General features: G+C 39.5%; 1 long non-coding RNA gene across 3 annotated transcripts in view; it reads left to right on the forward strand.

Annotated features, from left to right (window-relative positions):
• LOC144059441 (uncharacterized) overlaps positions 1 to 19,984 on the forward strand; it is a 101,329-nt gene that overhangs the window by 1,384 nt on the left and 79,961 nt on the right. For all 3 annotated transcript variants that reach the window (XR_013295665.1, XR_013295666.1, XR_013295667.1), the window contains exons 2-3: positions 915 to 1,050; positions 11,224 to 11,311. This is a non-coding gene — a long non-coding RNA (uncharacterized LOC144059441). The remainder of the gene's footprint in view (positions 1 to 914; positions 1,051 to 11,223; positions 11,312 to 19,984) is intronic.

Below are 19,984 nucleotides of genomic sequence, written 5' to 3' on the forward strand. Positions count from 1 at the left end.
CCTATTTAGCCTAGCTTTTGTGTGAAAGGGTTTACAGAGAGCCTGCCAAGTCAATCCAAGCATTTAGGAGAATAAAGTAAACCACTTAAATGACACTTTGGGCTTGATTTAAATTGCCTGCTTTGAATTGTTTGGACAATAGAGGGCGCCACAACAACATAATTGTTTGCAGCCCTGCTGCTGTACATGCAATACAGTACAGTGTTGAACATCAAGTGTGTCATTCAGTGAGCAGCAGCCAACCACCTTGAGCTAAACCTTAAACTAATTTTCAAATATAAAATCTCCATGTTGAAGACAGAGAGTTGTTGGTGACATATTGCTCTGTCGGGAGGGCGTGCTGATGTGGTGTAGACATATTTGGCCCGGGCCCAGTTTAGATTTATGTCAGCCATGATGTAGGCACTGCTGCTATTCCAACTATGTACGTATCAAAGGGAAAAATGTGATAACGCCGCACCTCTTGAGTGTTTTCTTGACACGTCAAACTGGCATCAAGGCCTGAAAGCTACTTAAACAAACTTTTTTTTGTGGGGAGGGGCTGATTTTTTTTTGTATCAGGGGCCATTTAGTTTTTCATGAAGTCCTCGGAGGGCCATGCTAAATTTCTGAAATGCAACAACAACAAGAACACGTTTTTGTAGTAGTTAGTTGAATCATTCAAAAATGAACCCGGACAAAAAAATCTCTGGCTATGTGGTCGTCATCGCAGTGAATTGAATTCCTCAAAAATCAAAACAAGCTTACTAAGTGCATCCATGCATAAAGCTATGCGGCTATCGGTGCAGTCAGTTACATTTCTTAAAAATCAACATAAATCTAAACAAATCCAGGTAAATATCTGAATGTAGCCATGCGGCCGGATATCGTGATGTATGACTAAAACTTAACGTCTACCCCTCTGTCGTTCATAGAGAGAGTGCGCGAGCTTCTGGAGTCCTTCCAAGGGTGCTGTGGTCATTAGCTTGCCACTTGGCGGGCCGATTGCAGGAGCAGCGAGAGACAAAAGCCACAGCTCGGCCCTCCATGCTCTGATTGCTCTGAGAGAAGGTGGGTGGGAGACTGGGGGGGGGGGGGGGGGGGGGGTCTCCTGCTTGTTTGCCACACACATCCTCACTGCTGCCTTTTGGCACAACATGACCAGCGCGAAGGGGAAACAGGCCCCCTGGCTTACATTTAATGTACGGGTCTCAAACTGGGTCCCCGCCTCGGACTACCAAGGGATCCCTTTTTATCATTACAAAATGTGTATTTTCCAGAATAAAGGGTATGGTATTAGAATAAAGTTGTAATTTTTTTAATTCCCTTGTTAAAATTAAACTAATATCAGATTATTCCGACTTTATCTAGTAAAAATACGACTAGGGTGGTTTACAATTTTTGTCACTTTTTGCTATTTAAAAAATCTGAAAATTTGTTGTATTTAACCTAAAATTAAAATAGTGTTCCATTTGACTTGTTTTAATGGCAAATTGTGGTGCAATCAATCATTCTGCGCTGGAACGTCGGATAAAATACTGATACTATGATCTTTCACAATGTCTTTTGCGCCTTTCAGGGCACCATAATCTCCAACGTGTCTAGAAGTGAACCAACACAAATCAGTAAAAAAAAAGCGTAAACCAGAAAAAAATTGTTAGGCCTCCTCACTGTTTTTATGGGCAGAATAAGACGCAACTAAGCCATGTCTGCCATCAAGTGCTGAATGGTGGTATTACAACTTAAAACTATAGTCAACCCCAGCATAATCGGAGGAATATTGACAGATTGTCTTTGGTTTTATTTTTTCAATATGTGTTTGTGTGTGTGTGGTGACCACCCAGCTGCCTGCAATTTCTCCCAAATTATCCAACTAAATTGTTATGTAAATTTAACAAAACCGACTTTGAAGCTTTGTTAAGCATATTTTAACATTGAAAAAGGGAAGGAAACACGGGGAAAGTCTGTCTTCTGGTCCGCAGCTTTTGGGTGGTCTTCAGCTTGGATGCCCTCTGGGGTGGAATCAAGCGGACCTCGGCGTGTAATTCCAATACGCCGACCTGTTCAAACAGGGCCCAGTCGGCCGCACAAAGAGCACACGGGCTCCTCTGCGCACAGCCGCCGTGATTCACGCTCTTGAAAATAATGCTTGAAAAACATAAATCCATAAAAGACATCTAAATGACATGTAATGACACGATGCCTCGCCAAAAGCAAATAGCGAGAGCAGCGAGACAATGTAAACTGCTGATTGAATAAACTCTGCTTCCAAGTACACGAGGCGCACAAGTTGATGAGGGAGACGTTTCTTGAGGCCACACGCTCGTTTGTGGCGTTATGATTAAGGTTTGGGAGGTGCCCAAATGCGACCGCTGTCTTCTTCTGGTGCCTCCATGCTTGACACGGGCGTAAATTCTCGTATTTGAGGGCAGCCAGAAGACAAACATGACGCTCGGTCATTCTCTGATGGAACAAGCGTAAGACACAAATCTTGACATGATATTCTTCAAACCGTTTTTGTGCCATTTGGACAATATAACACATAGTAGTCAACTAGCAGTACAAGAATCATTTGATGTTGATAGCATTGTGAGTAACGTTATTCATTGAGACTTCTAGGTTTGGTCAGCAAACTGAGACATGATTTGTCGTTACCTACTTCCTCAGCACAGGTGATGTTATCTTTTTACATCTGAAAATGGCTCAATGAGTCAAGTATCTCTTTAATATGACACTTTCTAATAGATTAGGATATTTTTTAATTGGAAAATACATGACTTTCTGATATAGCATTATGATTTCTTTCCTAAAACTATCTTCAAAGTTTTCCTCAAAAAATGGTAGCTTCATAGGCTAGCTTTGGCAAAGTACAGTGGCCTTAATGGGTCAAGCCGATTGTGATTTGACAACTTCAAAATAGTTTTTCTTGTAATATTAAGAGTTGAGGTTTGCGATAAATGAGGGAAACAATTTACAATGATTTATTTTTTATAATACTAGACTTTATAAATGAGGATATTTTCATTGTAAAGAAAATAAAAACATTTTCATTGCTAATAGACTAATGTGAATACAAATCATCAATAAAATAAGTCATGTTCTTGCGGCGTGATTTCCATGATATGAGATATTTCACATTTGACAAGCAAGCTCCAGTTGAGATGCGTTGGAGGTTAAATAACAAGACGAAAGATGTTGCGATAAGAACCGCTGCCAAGAAGAACCAATCGAGAAATAAGCTCCGTGTTAAATCTTATTAATGTGGCACAATAGTGCTTTGTTGGACTCAATAGTGAAGGTGTGCGCATTTGTGTGTTATTTTAGAATGACTTAACTATTGATCTTTGAACCTGATGAATGTACACTTGGAGTAAGTATTACACTAAGGAGGACTAGAATGGTTCATATATCACAGAATATCATTGGAGCGAATAATGTTGAGTGCACTTACGTCCTAAAAAGATACATTATGACAACACAACAAATTATACATTTGATTTGGTATATTTTTCTTTTTCCATTATTTTTTTCTTTTGAAAATATTTTCATAGCACTGACTTTTTCTCTCAAAAAAAGTGCTATTTTACTAAAAATAAAAAACTATTTTTGCTTTCTCATAACACTAACTTTGTTCCAGCAAAGATGATTATCTTTTTAAAATAAAAGGACTTTCTTTAAAAAATGTTTTTCTTAAATTTAACTTAATTTTTAAAAAAAAAATTAAGCACTGCTATTTTCTACTTTACATTTTTCTCCGTTTTTTTTTTTATCTTAAAAAAATATTTTCCCCAAATAAGCCAGGAATGTTCTCCTTAAAAAACAAATAAAAAAGTAACGGTACTACTTTTATGTCGTTTTTTTCCCTTTCCTTTTCTTTATTTTTTTTTGTAATTTTTCTTATTTCATAATTCTTTTATTTATTTTCTTTCTTTATTATCTTAAAAACATATTTTCCCCAAATAAGCTAGGAACGTGTTCCTTAAAAATAAAAAAGTACCGGTACTACTTTTTTCTCATTTTTATTTTTTACTTTTGAGTGTGTCCCAATGCTTTTTCATGTGAACTAGACCCTCAGTCAGACCTAAAGAAACGTAATTGTTTGGTTGTGTTGGTTACCACCGATTAGTGCATCTTAAAGTGCAGTAGGGGTTCCACTAGTGGTACACATGCTCCCTCTAGTGGTACACAAAATCACTTTTTTAAGGATTTGGTTTAGGTTAAGTTCAGTTCATTTCAATTAAGTTGTATTTAACTTTATTTTGCCCTTATTTCGGTTAAAACATGTGGACAGTATATTTGAACTTAAAAAAAAAATAATCCCTACCCCACAGTGTTTGACCCACTATAGTATTTTAATGTTGGTCATTATGGTGTTGTTGGTACTTGGAGAGGAAGTATTTTTGGAAGTGCTACTTGTTGCAAAAGTTTGAGATACACTGATGTAATGTATCGTGTAACAAAAAAAAAAACGTCCACTTTGATCGCCAGAGCTACTCTTCTCCACGCTAGCCTCTTTGAAATTGAAGTACCCGCAAAGGGCCAAGGCACGCTCGCCTGCCTTGTCGGCTGCTTCATCTTCCTCGGGTGCACGCTCTCTTATCGCACGGCCATCTTCATCTTCACGGCCATTTAAGAGAACGCGGGTGGGGGCACCACAAAAGACAGCAGAAAGGAAGCGTCGCGCCACTCCCTTGGAGAAGGATGCGGGCTGGGCGAGAGTGCCTGATGAGCTTGACATGATGATGAGGCAAAAAAAAAAAAAACTTGTCTTTTTTTTGGGTCTACTCTCATTTCGGGGGCATTTTGCCAAGATTTTGTGGAGTTCGTTCCACATTCTTTCACGCTCTTCCACCAGCTGACATCTTTTTGGCAGCAACATGAGAGAAAAAGACAAGCTGGTGGAGAGAAAAAAATAGGTGTGAAATGTCCATGTTTAAAATATGCCAAGTACTTTTGTTTAAGTGGTCCATGGTGTGCTATTCCATCGGCTTTTACGTTTTACTTTAGCACAAAACAACACTGTCAATTAACTTTTCCACTTTTTTTAAAAACCGGAAGCCATTGTCTGAGTTTATGAATGTGTTTTTTTTTATCCCCCAAAAATTAGATTTTTTTTTAAAAGTCAATTTTCTGCTTTAAAAAAATGTTCCAATGTTCAAACAACCATCTAGTTTGTTTTAGGAAAGTCCGCTTAGCTATCGCTAACAATGAGAAACAACGTAATTTGTAATATATTACAAAATGATTATGTAATTTTGCTATTTGCGGGCCAGCCTAGTCACTTCCCCCGTGAATACTCGTGACACGGCACTTGTAGATCCACCTATTTGCAGATTATAAAAACAATAATAATTTTGTTGTTAGAGGTGTAGCCAATCCGTTTTTTTGTGGAAACCACTTACTGATGGTGTATCACCGTTTTTTCTAAGGGTTTTCTTCAATGCATTCATAATGGCCGTTAGTTATACCATAATTTGTGCCAGTTCCTCGCAAATAGCGCCGTGAGCCATCGTATACTTGCGGCTTGGCACGCAGGGATTCACTTATTTGCAGATTTTTTTTCAATACATTTTCAATATTTTTATTTATTTATTAGTTTATTTTTGGAGCCCACACCTGTTTTTAACTCTTTGAATGCCAAAAACGTTAAATAACGTTTAGTAAAATCCTATGGAGGAGTGCCAAAGACGTTAAAAGACGTTTGTTTCAAAACAGAGGTGAAACTAACCATTTTCTATTGTTGATTACTGAAAAACGGAATAAGGTAGAAACAAACTTTTTTTTCTGATGAAAGGTGAGAGTTCAATCTTTCATTTGGTAGTATGTGTGTTTCCATAGTCCAAACACATAATTTTCTGTGGACCTTGAAAGATCAGTCAAAATGCTTAAATCGGCTGGCACCCACGGCATCCCTTTTCTGAAAACGTCTGGCAGTCAAAGAGTTAAGCACTTATTGGCAGTTCATCCCCGTATTTTCAATCATTTTTGGGGTTAAAAAAAACAAAACAGTTTCAATGCATTTATTAATGAGCATCCAGTATACGCAGATTTTTGCTGTTCACGGGCCAGTCAGGTGACTAACCCTGCAAATAGCAGGCTTCCACTGTCTACTTGGAATTAATACCTCATGTCTTGTGTGTGTATAAGAGTAATGCATTGATGCCGAGGAGTAGTCGAGTAGTCGGCTTGCTCAAGAGAGGCGCGCAATGACTCAGACCCATCGTGTGAGCCTTCGCATGCTACAGAAGCAGATGGAAGGCCCAGATAGGCTGACACATGAAAGAACGCCTGCATGAAGGCCCAGAGATGCGCAGGAAGTCTCCAAAACAATTCCATTATTGACACAGTGGGAGCAGGCAATAAGGGTCGTCTCTTCTACTTAGTCTACCTCTTCTTCTTCTTCATAGGAGGCCCAGAAAGGAAATAATGGCAAGCGAATCACTGGTGTGCATCAAAGGCTCGCTATTATCTCAGCCATGCATGCACACACACACACACGACGTAAAGCTTTGATGTGAATTTATCTGAACGGTTACTGGGACGCCATCAACAAGAGTTCTGCTCCGCTGAAGAACAATGATGCCGCTCAAGGCTTCCCGCTGGACACTTTTGGGGGGCTCCAATTTGTCCTTGCACCACCGCCTGCGGTTGAATGACACTGGTGTTATTGGCAGTGTGGCGCGAAGGTATTGTTGGTTTCCTAAGGAACAGATGAGCACCGGTCACGCTGAGCAATTTTGGTAGGGTAATGTGTACCTTTATGTAGATATCCTCCAAAATAGAATACGCTCAAGTATATTTTATATCACACTGCGTTACTACTACTACTACTGCGATTATCACTACTATGACCACCACCACTACTACTACTATTACTTCCACCACTGCTACTACTGCGGTGATTGTTGTCCATTTTGGAAAAGGGATACGGAAGGGAAAAAATTTTTGGAAGAAAAAAAAAAGTTTTATGAAATCACTTCATGTTCCAGCTCGGTTTGGACGACTGATTCGAAACTACATAAGTTTTCCGAGTTCTATCTAAATTTTCCCCAACTTTTTTGTTTCTAACAGGGTCAAATTGTACAGTACTAAAATAATTTAACTGAACACTGACTGGGTGACTTGACATTTTTAAGATGCTTCATTTCCTATCGTGTGGCACTAAAAACATTGTCTTGTATTGCAAAGTACAAATTGCCATTTGTTCTCACAACTGCTATAAAATGAACGGCCATAAATCCACTCCATGCATGTAATTAGAGGGAATCCAACGTTTAAGTGGTCCAAGATGAAGGGAAGACATTCTTTGATAATGGTCTTACTCCCTGTTTACTGTATAAAGAGGCGACCGCTGTGTCTATGAAGTGCTATTGTTTGCTTTTGTCTTAAGTGGCAAAGAGAGCGCTTTGTGTGTGCAAGATCTGCTGTTTGCTCTCTGCGGCGGAGGGTGTGATCCCTTGCTTGTCGTCGGATTTACTTGGTGGTTTGAGCTATCCAGAGGGATCCAGTCCACAGTTGCTAGCAGGTTAGCATGTTTGCTCAGCGTTGATGTGCTGGAAATAGTCACTGTCAAGCCATGGATTTTATTTTTATTTTTTTGCATTGGGGCAGTGCCCTGTCAGCTCGAGTCGATGGCACTCTGTTGAAAAAAGTCCTTTTCTGTGCTGCAAATATGCAGTGGTGCCTTCTGCTATGAGTTCACCTTGTTCCGTGATTGTACTCTAAACTCGTACTTTTCCCATTGAAATCAGTGCAAGTGTCCTTAATCCATTGCAGCCTCTCTAAAAAAAAAAAGAAAAAGAAATTTGTAGCATTTTTTTCCCAAATGAAATAAATAATACATAATTAATTTGTCGAATTTTGCAGAGGACTAAAAAAATGTGAGTGTTGTTACATTGTCTGTCTACATCAAATCAAACTTTATTTACAGTGGAGTAAAAAAGTATTTACTAAGGCAAACTGGCCAAATACTTTTTTGCCCCAATGTATGTAGTACAGTAACTTCATACATAAAAATTGCAACTCAAGTGCTGTGTAATTAATGTACTTATAGAACAACCACTTATAGAACCCACCCCACCCCCTTACACCAACATCCCCATGAGCACGCCCACACTCGCACACAACCTGAGAACTATGTAAAAAGATATGGCGGGGCATAGAGAAACCATGTGAGGAAAAACACCCAAAGGGAAGCTCATCCACACTGAGAGGGATGACAGCCCCTGGTGTGATTTGCACGTCATGTGACCTGGACCTAATTGATCTTTAATCAACGTATCACATGATTTGTTGTATTAATAAATCATGTTGACCTAATAAAAGACATCTGTTGCTTGTGTCCAGGGCTGTAAATGACATCCAGGAGTTCCCTGCCTCATTGCTCGGGAATGGGAGTTTCCAAATGTCAAATTCCAAATTCCTGCGTATGACAATGAGTTAATTCCACATTCCCATTTAATCACCGGCCTTTAATCAGCGTCTTGCTGTGAGAACTTTTGATAAGACGGACCGCTCCGACTGGAGTAAATCTCCCTGACTGGAAGTGGAATCATCCATAGGAGGTCCAATCATGTCACAGTCATCATCAACGGCTGGCGTCGGCTCTCCGTCCTGACCTCACCTGACAGGCAAAAAAACACATCGCACACATGCGATGCTGCTGACCCAAGAAGACAAATCAGAAAAGCCCTGCCTGAGGCACTTCCCTGCTTCTCTGCTGGACCAAAGGGATGAGGTCATCCGACGCAACCTCATTTTTCCCCCCTCAAATTGCACGTCTGATCAGCGCGGCTTTCCTGCAACAATTACATCGACCCCCGAGTCCTCATTAGCAGATAGTGTGGAGAGGGAAAACAAAGAGCAAAGTTTTTCTTCAGTCGGGCAGGATGTTTGATTCAAAAGACTTGATTAGTGACTCTTGGTGAGTGGGTTAAGTGAGGTGGGATCATGGTGTCATGTCCACCAATTATAATGAGGGCCCGAGCACCAGGTGACGAGAGAATCGCCTTGTTGGGGGTCTCAACATGTTTGAAAAAGCATCAGTTTTTGCAAATGTGCATGTACAGTATACTGGTGAAAATTCACATCTCAAACACAACCTCACTACATGTCCCTAGTAGTAGCACCCTTTGGAAAGTAGCCTCCAAAACCTGCTTCCCAGATCACTACCAAATGTGATGGCAGTCATTGCATGAAAAGTTGATACAGCTCAAAACTGAAGAGGAAGTTGCCCTTTTTGGTTTGAAGCAGCCATTTCAGGTAGTGCGTAGTACTATGGCTCCTCACGATGCCTATAAACTTAATTGGTGACAATTTATAAATATTGGAGGTCCTGAAAATGACCTCCAAAAGCTCAGTCCTTAGTGCTCCTTGGCAAGAAACCCCTATCGCCAGTTTCAAAGATCGTCATGACATTCGATGGATGCCTACTGTAATACTGAACTCATGAAAAGATCCTAAGGTTGGAGGGAGACAATTGAGAATAGGCAAGACAATGGCTCTCGAGGACCAGGGTTCCCTACACATGGCCAAAATTATGAAGATGTTCATTTGTAGATAAACAAATCAAACTACAGATTGGAAGGGTTAAGAAGTCCCAACATCCATGGACCGTTGCCATCGTTTCAGGGTCGTAGTCTAACCTCTGATAGATGATTATTTTTGGGTGGACTGTATATCTTACACGATCACAAAGCCAACTTCAAGGTGATCAGTCAAGCTGTACAATTTGGCAACGGCGGAAACAGATTCATCCTCAAACATGGGGGGCCTCCACTGAAGAAGTGCAAACGAGCAGTAATTCATCCCTCGCTGCTCGGGGCCAAACAGCTCCCACTCGTCGAGCCGACTTGATCTACGAGCGGCGGGACATACGGACATGTGCAGCGCTAATTGGCTGCTGGGTTTTAAATCAGACATTGTATCACCTGTCTGCTGCAACAGGGGAGGAAGAGACGAGAAACACCTTGAAAGATTATTTGAGGAGTTGTGTCGACGGCTCTGTTTTCACTCCGGGGCATGTTGGGACTTGTTGTGTTTTCATTTCTTTCACTATACTGACTGTACCCGAAAATAACCATGTCCGTTTAAGAGACGTTGGAAGTCAGTGTAAAACAGAAGCGCAATAGCCGATCCACAGGCTACGTTTTTGCTACTTGCCCCGCATACACAGAGAAAAGACAGGGAGGGACGGCAGTCAGTACTGAGATATAAATCTTCAGTGGTGCCTGAAACAGCCTACCTCGAGTATAGGGCTGTTTCGGGCACCCTCACCCTGGTGATCCCGCTGAGGTTGATCAAGCCCCGACTTGTGTCCAGGTAGCGCACTATGCCACATATCCCCCTTTTCCTCAACCAAAGCCATGAAGCCTTTTCAGTAGCTTCCGTCATGTCTCAATGCGCTGGAGTCAGAAAAGATACTAAGAAAATAACTCCATACAGACAATTTTTCAGTTCAGTAGTTGATCAGTACATGGAGAGTTGATATTCAAACTGCTGCCCCACACAGTAGAGAAAAGACGGGGAGAGGCAGACAGTCACTCGCTACTCTATTATTTTTACTTTACGTTTTATTTTATTTTTGAAAGACACGCACAAAAAACACTTTTTTTTTCTTCACTGTGGCGAAAAATATTTAACTGGCATTAATTACCGCCACCTACAGTACTGGAGTCAAAGGTGCAATTTCATGCCGTCGATTCCTTTTTTATTTGAACACTTCAAAAGACTTCTTTGTCACATTAATTGAAGAGTAAACTGTTCCTATGTGTGAATGTGAGTGGGGATGGGAATGTTTTTTGTTTTTTTTTGTCAATATATGCGCTGTTATTGACTAGCGACCAGTGCTGGGTCTACCTCAGGCTCCAGCTCGCCCACGAGGTGAGGACAAGGCTATAGAAAATGGATGGCTGGGTGGAATTCACCATCCAGCACTGACAAAATAGTTATGAAAATATACCTCTCGTCATCGCTTCATCTCGAAAAAGTGCAAGCTGTATGTACAAAGCTGCATCTGTTTTCATTTATCTGTACAATGCAAACCCGACACCACGTATGCTGCACCTCGACCTGTCACATCAAAAAATGAGTTGAAATAGAAGGAATATTTGACCTCGGCTTAAGAAAATATTGACATATTTCTGCCATGATTTTATTTTTTTATTGTATTCTTTTTACAGTTTGTTTGAGTGAAGTCGAATTTGATGTCCTCACCGCTCTCCTTTGATGTGTGTGCTCGCACAGGCCGCTAATGCATCCCATACCTGAACTCTACCTGAATGACACAAACTAAAGAAATCATCCCAGGAGGCTGACACGACTGGAACATCAAGTCAGTGTAAAGTTCACTTGACTTTGCTTTCATTTGTTGCAACAGAGTAGTTTTTTTAATTCATTTTTTAAAAATTTTAATCCAAAAGCTACTTAAAGCCGTAAAACGTAAGATTGTAAACTAATGGGATTATTAATGAATTCCTTTATTTTTTATTATTAATTTTGATTTTTTTTTTAAACAAAATGGAAATGAAAAATGGAATAAAAGGGCGTTTACCAGGTTCTGTCCCCCCACATTCTCAGCTAATCGGGGTGTGCCTGGAGACGCGGCGTGTCCACTCAATAACATCAAGCCGTGATAAGGTCACTACGTTAAAATGGAGGCTGGAATCAATCCGTCCACTTTTTGACTTGGACAACATTGGTACATGACTTTTGCTCAATATGTAATCAAAGATTCCATAATACAATCATTTGTAGATGATTATCAAATTGTACTTAATTGGTGCAAAAAGTATCATTTACAATTTACATACTACAATTAATGTATATTATCTAACCGCAGAAGACGGCAAAGTAATTGCAATGACAACCTCAAAACAGGAAAGGGAATTTATGACAACATATGACATTTGAAGTGTTGTTAAACCGCCCAGCCAATACTGTACAGTTCACAGGGTACGTGGCACCTAACTATTAACTTAACTGTTGTTAATTGGCCATTAATTTGTCCGCCAATCAAAACTGAGCAAACATCACCAGGCTAGTAATTAAAAGCTAAGTGATGTTTACACGCTCCATTAGATGCACAACAACAAGACTGGTCTCAATGACAGACAGGCAGATCATTGTGTGCGTGTGCACGCGCAAGGCACCCGAAGGATTCCTCTGCGATTGAATAAACGCAGGTGAGTGGCTGCTTTGACAGGCCAGTGAAATATTGGCCTATTGTGTAAACATGACATCAGCCAGACGATCAGCTGGAACTGGCACTCGTCCATTAACTTATTGGACTCTAGACGACTTTGTTCTTTGGAAGGTTTTAAATGTCGGGAATACTTCAGGTCCTGGATTTTGATTGGTAGTTGTTGTTGGTCATTTAGGGTTAGTGGTTATAATTTGGAATAGAGTTAGGGATTAGAGCTAGTGTTAGTTGCCAGTTGGGACTGGAGGTGATGGGTTAGGGTTAGTGTCTGGTTGTTTAGGTTAGAGTGTGGCAGTTAAGGTAGATTAGGTAATAGTTGTTAGGTTATGTTTAGGCGTTAGAGGTAGTGTTGGAATTAGGGGTTGTTGCTATTTGGAAGTTACTAGTTGTTAAGTGTTAGGGGTTTAGGTAAGGATTAGTGGTTTGGAGTTGGGATTGGGGTTAGAATTTGTTTTAGTCGGTATTTATCAGTGTTAGGATTAGGGTTAAGGCATTTGGGTTTAGGGTTAGAGTTAGGATTGGGATTCCTGATTAGAGGTTAAGGTGCTTGTTGTTTGGTGTTACAGCTGTGTTGAGTTAGATAACAGGCAATAGTTTTGGGATTGGGGTTAGGTGATTAGGTTTACGGCTAGTAATTTGGGTTTAGGATCGGGATATGGGTAGGTTAGGGTGAGAGTGTTGGTAATCAAAGGTGTGCCAACTTTATTCCAATGCAAAAAGTCATGCGGAAATTTAAAGGTTTGGGAAAGACTGATGTAGACTATAAACACCAGTGTCTGATTAGCTCTTTTAATCCAGGCCAAATATTCTGACATCTATAAAAATGAGCTAAAATTAAGCAGACGCTCCGCCAGCAAGTGGAAACATTTCACGCTTTGCTGCAGTTGAGATGTAAACTGGACGTGTTTTAGCTTCACAAGGTCTGTGGGAAAAGGCGAGAAGGCAAGAGGGGGGGGGGGGGAACCACGGTCCAAGTGAAGGCTCACAAATCTCTAAAAAAACACATTTCTGGGACGCTTTCCCTGTCCCGTTCAACAAGGAGAAAAGGCAGAGATGAAATTTACGACACTTTGAATACTTTTTATCTGGATTCACAAAAAGATTACTTTGAGAAAGAGTCTCAGCGTACCTTATGACGGGTGGTAGAAACAGGATTTTGGAGGGGAAAAAACTAAGTTTAAAGAGGGAGTCAAGTCAACATTTTTTATTTTTTACATTAAGGCGTTCAATCGTGGCCCTTGTAGTCTAAATTTGGCATATGATTAATTGTGCATTTGTGGAATGTGAAATAAGCAGGGGGCAGCCATTTTGCCACTCGCCTGAAAATGACATCATTGTGCCTAAGCCAGCTTGCAAAAGGTCACATGACCAAACCTAGAAAACAGGTCAGCCATGATTGGTCATTACCTTTTTGAGTAGAATTCTAACTTTTTGTGTCAAATTATTACAAGTTTATCCCTACAAAATATTTTCTCATATTATTATGAATTTATTCTCAAAAAATGTAAATTTAGGGATTATTATTGTTTTTTTAATGTGCATTATAATACACAATAAAATTATTTCATGTAAAATTCAAACTTTTATTATCCCAATATTACTATTTCATTTATTCTTGTATTTTGTATTACGTTTTTCTGTTTATAATTTTGTTTGGTCAAATTGCATCACTATTCGTGTAATGTTTAAAAAAAAAAAATTCATAATGACTGTTTTCCCACAATATTGCAACCGTCTTTTTGTGTTAAGTTTAGATTTTTTTATATCCAAACATTGACTTTCTTCTGACAACATTACAAATACATTAATTATCATAATGCTACAACTTCACCCCCCCCCCCCAAAAAAACACTTATCATGTATCCCCCCCATAAAATTGCGATTATTTAAATTTTGTGATTGCTTTACCAATATTTTTCATACGATAGCTTTAATTGAATGTTTAGCAGTTGTCTTGCAGCTGACTTGAAAGGTCTTCATTTTTTTTTTTTTTATGTTGGTATTCGTGCTGATAGTAACCATGACTTTGCCTCTTCCAATTCGCTAAAAGTTTATTTCATTTGTCACCTATAGCAACACGTTTGTGTGCTGTGTTTTATTTAGGGAAAAGTTTATCGTTGCTGTCATACTTTCAGGCGTTTTCTTCCCCGACATTCGCTCAGACCACACAGCGCCGCACATGCAGACGCTCTCCAGCCCGTTCCCGCAATAACAAAATACAACAGTCATGGAAAAATACAAACTGTGACAAGAAACCCCTTGATTTAAAAAAATAAAATACATATATGGCTCTGTTGCCTCTCCCATATTGTGGTGGATGTTAAAAAACAATATGATTCTTGTTCATGTATATTTACTGTAAATTACTATTTCAGTATTTGAAAGGCATCAAAATTTTGCCTGACACGAAATTTCCTGCTTCATTTTAATTAAAAAAAATGTCTGTATGTGTCAGGCGATTAAATTTTTTAATTGTAATTAATCGCATGACTTCAATTGTTCGCTCATGATTAATTGCACATTTTATATCTGTTCTAAATGTACAATAAAATATTTTATAATACATTTTCATACTGCTGTTAACATAAAAGTGGAAAAAAATGTTAAACTAATAGAAATATGGCTGCATCTTTTAGTCATTGATAAAGTAATTTCATAATAATTCATAAAATTTAGTTAAAATTAAAAAGATGCACTGTACTGTAAAAAAATATTCATTTGTGTTGAGGTAATTTTTCTGCCACGAGATGGCATTATTGCATTTGAAAGAAGGTGACAGCTCGTTGCATTTTTCTTTTCATATTAAGAGCTATCTAATCTTTAACATGAAGTAACTTGTGAAATTCTGCACATTTTTAAAATTGTAAAATACAACTTGACCCCAGTCTCCACAAATATATGCATTATTATTAAATTTATTACTGCAAAATTTTGACGTGGACGTGTCTGCTGCGTTGCAACTGGAATTCCCCCAGTACAGGCTTTCCAAATAAGGGGTGATCATAAATCACCCGTTAAAAAAATGAGTGGCCTAATGAACTTTAAATTAACTTTAATTAATTTTGATACTCCTAGTGTATACACGTATTTTTATGTACTGCATAATATACAGTAAATATATACATATATGTAAAGCCAAAATATTTCAAGAATAAAGTCATAATTTTATTAGGACAATATAATATCCTCTCTCTCAAAAAAAAGAAAGGAAAAAAAAGGAAAAGGTCTGCAGCACACTCTTAAAATACAAACATAACATAACCTGTCACCCAAAACATTACCAAGGCCAATTATCAGCATGCAGCAGAGCGAAATCCTTGTTGTCGGATGCAATATAATTATATATGTGCGTCCACATGCCAGCACGGCGGCAGCTGATCAGCCCGAGGCGGCGCTGTGTTCAAATACCATTGCTAATGCAGACGTTCACGCGGGTCAGCGCGCTGACATTAATCTCGTTTAAGACGGTCTCAGCGAAGGCGTCGTAGCTAATCCGCGGCTCAGGCCGGGTGTCAGGTAGTCAGTCGCTCTTAACTGGATTAAGTGGCACGTCAATCTGCCCTTTAAAAGCAAATTATATATCATTATTTACTCAGGTTATTTAATCACATGCAATGCAGTTGTCGATAGAGGAAGAAAAGGAACGCGGGATCACCTGTGGAATGAGGGGAAATCATAACGTTTGCATTCCTTTTTTCTGGGGCCTTATCTGGACTTTAACATATCACCTGCCGACATCATCAATTGTTAATTTGTACGCTTGGATTCAAATGCAAAATAATGTTAATTATACAAGAAAAAAATCTGAATACCAAAGTAAAGTAAATTAGAATGATAGTCCAAAAATAGTTAATTCTAATTTTATAAGAAAAAGGTCAGAATATTATGAAAATAACGTTAATCTTAAATGTACAAAATAGTAATATTTTTATAAGTAAAAAACAAGACTATGAAAGTTAAGTTCAATGAAAAATTAATTTGAGAGGTTGTTTACGTGCTGCTGTTTTGGTTAGTAATTGAGTTTTTTGTTTGTTTGTTTTTTTACATTTATTTCCACGCGTGTGAGTACTTTGATAGCAGTTGGCTTTTCCGTGAATTCATACTCATCAACTCCAACCTTGTTTCTTGGCTTGATGCTCTTCTGGCTGTAAAACGTGTTGGAAAAAAATATCGATGTTAGTAAGTAGACAAGGATGTGGGTTAATTGTTGCCTGGATGCTTGGCAGGAGGTCAGCTCACACAAGATTTATTTGGTGTTTGCCATTTGTCACCTTGACCCACAATCGTTCTGCAAACACAGCCAGTGTGTGTGTGTGTGTGTGTGTGTGTGTGTGTGTGTGTGTGTGTGTATATTGTACCTTTTCCCAAACAAGGGGTCAAGCCGTCAACTGGGTGCCCGAAGGGGAAACCATTTTTCAGGCGGCTTTGATTTGTCCGCTGAGTAAGTTGGCAAGTATGCTTTCAAAGTCCAGTAGTCTGCGGTGCCGGCGGGACCACCACAAAGGGAGCTAATCCCCTCTATCGCAGCCAGCGCAAACACATTAGCCGCACAACATCAACACGCCGCTCAAGAGCCCCCCACTGACAAATCGGACAGAGATTTCCCTGCCTGAGAGCCGACACGGTCTTTTTCCCAGCCACTCTCAGGAGTCAAATGGAAATTAGCAAATCCTTTTCAACCTGTATTCAATTGAATATGCCACAAAGACAAAATATGTTCAAATACCCAGCACAAATAATACATTATTGCACAGATTTATTTTGCCATGAGTTCCCCTTCAATAGAGATAGACTGATATGTTTTTTTCAGGGTCGATACCGATACTGATTATTAGTAGTCAAGGACGCCGATAGCCGATATTTCGAGCCGATATTCATTTTCAACAAACGGTAGAATATTGGCATCAAAATTTGGAAAACATTTTTGGGGAATTTTAAAGCACTTGTTTATTGAGCAATTTTTAGGGTTCGTAAATTATTGGAGTTAAAAAAAAAAAAAATCTCAGTTAATGTACATCTTTGTTTTAAAAATCTAACAAAAAGTTCCGGGATCTCCCAGGGGCAGTAGCATGTTTTCAAACGTTAATTTAAACAATTGTTTTCTACAGTAAATAAAGTATTAAAAAATTTACAAATATCTGAAGTATCAATTTTTTACTTATCTTAGTTTTAATTTCAAACAAAAAAAGAAGGTGCAGAGAGTTCCCATTGTCAGCAGCATTTCTGAAAATGTAAAAAAATAAATACAAATAAGTAAATTTAAATTGGTTCCCTGAAGTTAACACTTGTTTTTTTCAATGGATCTATTATTGGCCATATGATTCTTCAAAATGGCCAATGCCAATATTTGTCAAAATGCTGAATATCGGCGCCGATAATCGGCCCGGCTGATAATCGATCTATCCCTATCCTTCAATAAAGAAAAACAAGAACTGTGTCATCTAAAACATAATAAAATGTAAAGTAAATAAACTGGTTTTATAAAGTGGACTTTATGCACTGCAGTATTCTAGTGTTAGATGTGTGCCTTTAAAGGGGCATGGCCTAGTAAGGGACATCACAAGCTGGCCTAATTGGTTAATTCCTTCTTTAGTAAGTCCTATAGTTTCTTCTAAGGTTCGGTCATAGGTTATCATCTGTCTCATGCAACTGCCCCCCACCCCCTCAAACACAGATATTTTTACAAATACAATATCAGCGAGAGAGACAGCAACAAGGTCTTGCTCCTTATCTTGTGAGGCAGACATGCTACCCACTAAATCACTATGCTGCCCATCTTGCCTCTGTATGAGCATACATTCCATTTTCGCAGCAATCAGGCCACCGGCAGCACCATCCTGGCGGAGTTCATCTCCTGAGAGGATGTCACTCAAAGCCACAATGGCTGAGGGGAGGGCAGGGAGGTCCTCCCAAGTCCCCCCCCCCGACTCCCAGCTGTTCTACGCACCACGCTGGGCTGTGGCGGGGGTCGTCGTGTGTTTGTTTAAAACTCACAGGAGTTTCATTAAAGCCCTGACTCCCCTTATTTAGCAGTGCCATTGCCACACAAAGGCCGGGACCCTGGGAAGCGGCGCATTGCAAGGGACACCAATTACGGCGGCGAGGACACAGGCCGGCTTGTTCGTGCTCAGGGACATGTCACGTCGCTGGAGCGGCCTCCCCGTCAAACCCATTGACCAGAGCGCACACATAGGCATCTTAATTGGTGTTGGGCAAACACATTTTGTCACAAAGTTGCAAAGGAAGCTAAGTAGCTGAATGTTCACATTGTCCAACCCCTGACCTGAGAGCTTCAGGCCCCCCCAACGCCATCACCACGCCGAGACATCATTATGCTCCATTACTTTGAGTCATCGTCTCAGACTCGCCTGATACTGTGAACCCTCGTTTATTCATCATCCAAACCATATCAACGATAACGACTTATTTAAACATACTTTGAAGTTACATTGTTGTACTTGGTTCTGTAACCATGCTCGTCACTCAATTTACTCAAATCATCTTTCCCCATTGCAATGAATGGAAACGCCATTAATCCGTTCCATCCTCCCCAAAATAACCAACAAAAATGTTTTTAATACAAAAATGTCAGTTCTAATATACTTTACTGTACATACATACTTTATAAAAAATAATAATGACATAATTAAATACAATGTAAATAATTTGAAAGTGAAAGTCAACCTTAAACATTTCTTGACAATAATATGTTATATGTGACCTCACTAGTCTAAACATAACATTCTGTTTAATATTATATTTGTGGAATATGAGTTACGCAGCAAAATCCAGTAGTTTTTATCCATCTCAGGGCAACGGCCAATCATAGCTCACCTGTTTTCAGAAGCTGAGCTGTGATTGGTTGAGACCTGAGCAACTGTGATGTCTACTTCACTTGACAGCAAGTGGCAAAATGGCCGCCCCTTAGATGGATAAAAACGTCTGGATTTTGTTGCATAACTCATATTCCACTAATGCAATATCAACCAGAATACCGTATTAAAACTAGTAGGGCGGCATAGAGCATATGTCACATCTTCGTCACAACTCTAGCCATTCTTCACAGAGGATAAAGAATATATCGATGTAAGTATTGTTTCAGTATATGTCTTCATGTGTACATTTCTATTGCTTAAATGCTTATAAACCTGTGCCTATTTCCATCCCTTTATTTGTTTTTATTACCAGTTGTTATTTATCAAAGAATAACAAAAATCTGCTGTAACTGACCCACACAAGATGGCGGTTAAGCACTTTTCTTTGTAAACTGCAGCAGGGCAGTAATTAAAAGCAACATCCCCACAATGAGCATGGCATTAATGAACCCAAATTCATCCAATGATACGATGGCGCAGTTGTCCTGCTTCTTGTTTCCCCCAAACCCTCCCCGAGCCCCCCCGCGCTGACCCCTTCTTTTATCCCGCTTTTAAAAAGGGGATTTGGTGGAGCGGGAATCACTTGACATCATTAGTTGTGGAGAGCAGCCACCATGGCAGGGTTGCTTGTCTTGGCTCATGAAAACATGTGTCGCATTAGCGGCGCGGGTAACTGGGAAGAGACCTCAGGCGAGAGGTCGACGTGAGCGTAAACACGGCGAGGGCACACAACATTGTGAAGCGGCCCGCGTGGCACAGCGTATGCTAATGAACATTAAATATGTAAAGTCATCTATACACTACATGTCATAATATTGTGACTTTCTCTTAGACTGACCACTTTAATATCAAAAGATTACAAATTTACCCTGACAAAATACATCTTTCTTGTTTGAAATATATGACATTATCCTCATAATGTTTTTTTCGA

Source organism: Vanacampus margaritifer, chromosome 10 (genome assembly GCF_051991255.1).
Source record: "Vanacampus margaritifer isolate UIUO_Vmar chromosome 10, RoL_Vmar_1.0, whole genome shotgun sequence".
NCBI classification, from domain to species: Eukaryota; Metazoa; Chordata; class Actinopteri; order Syngnathiformes; family Syngnathidae; genus Vanacampus; species Vanacampus margaritifer.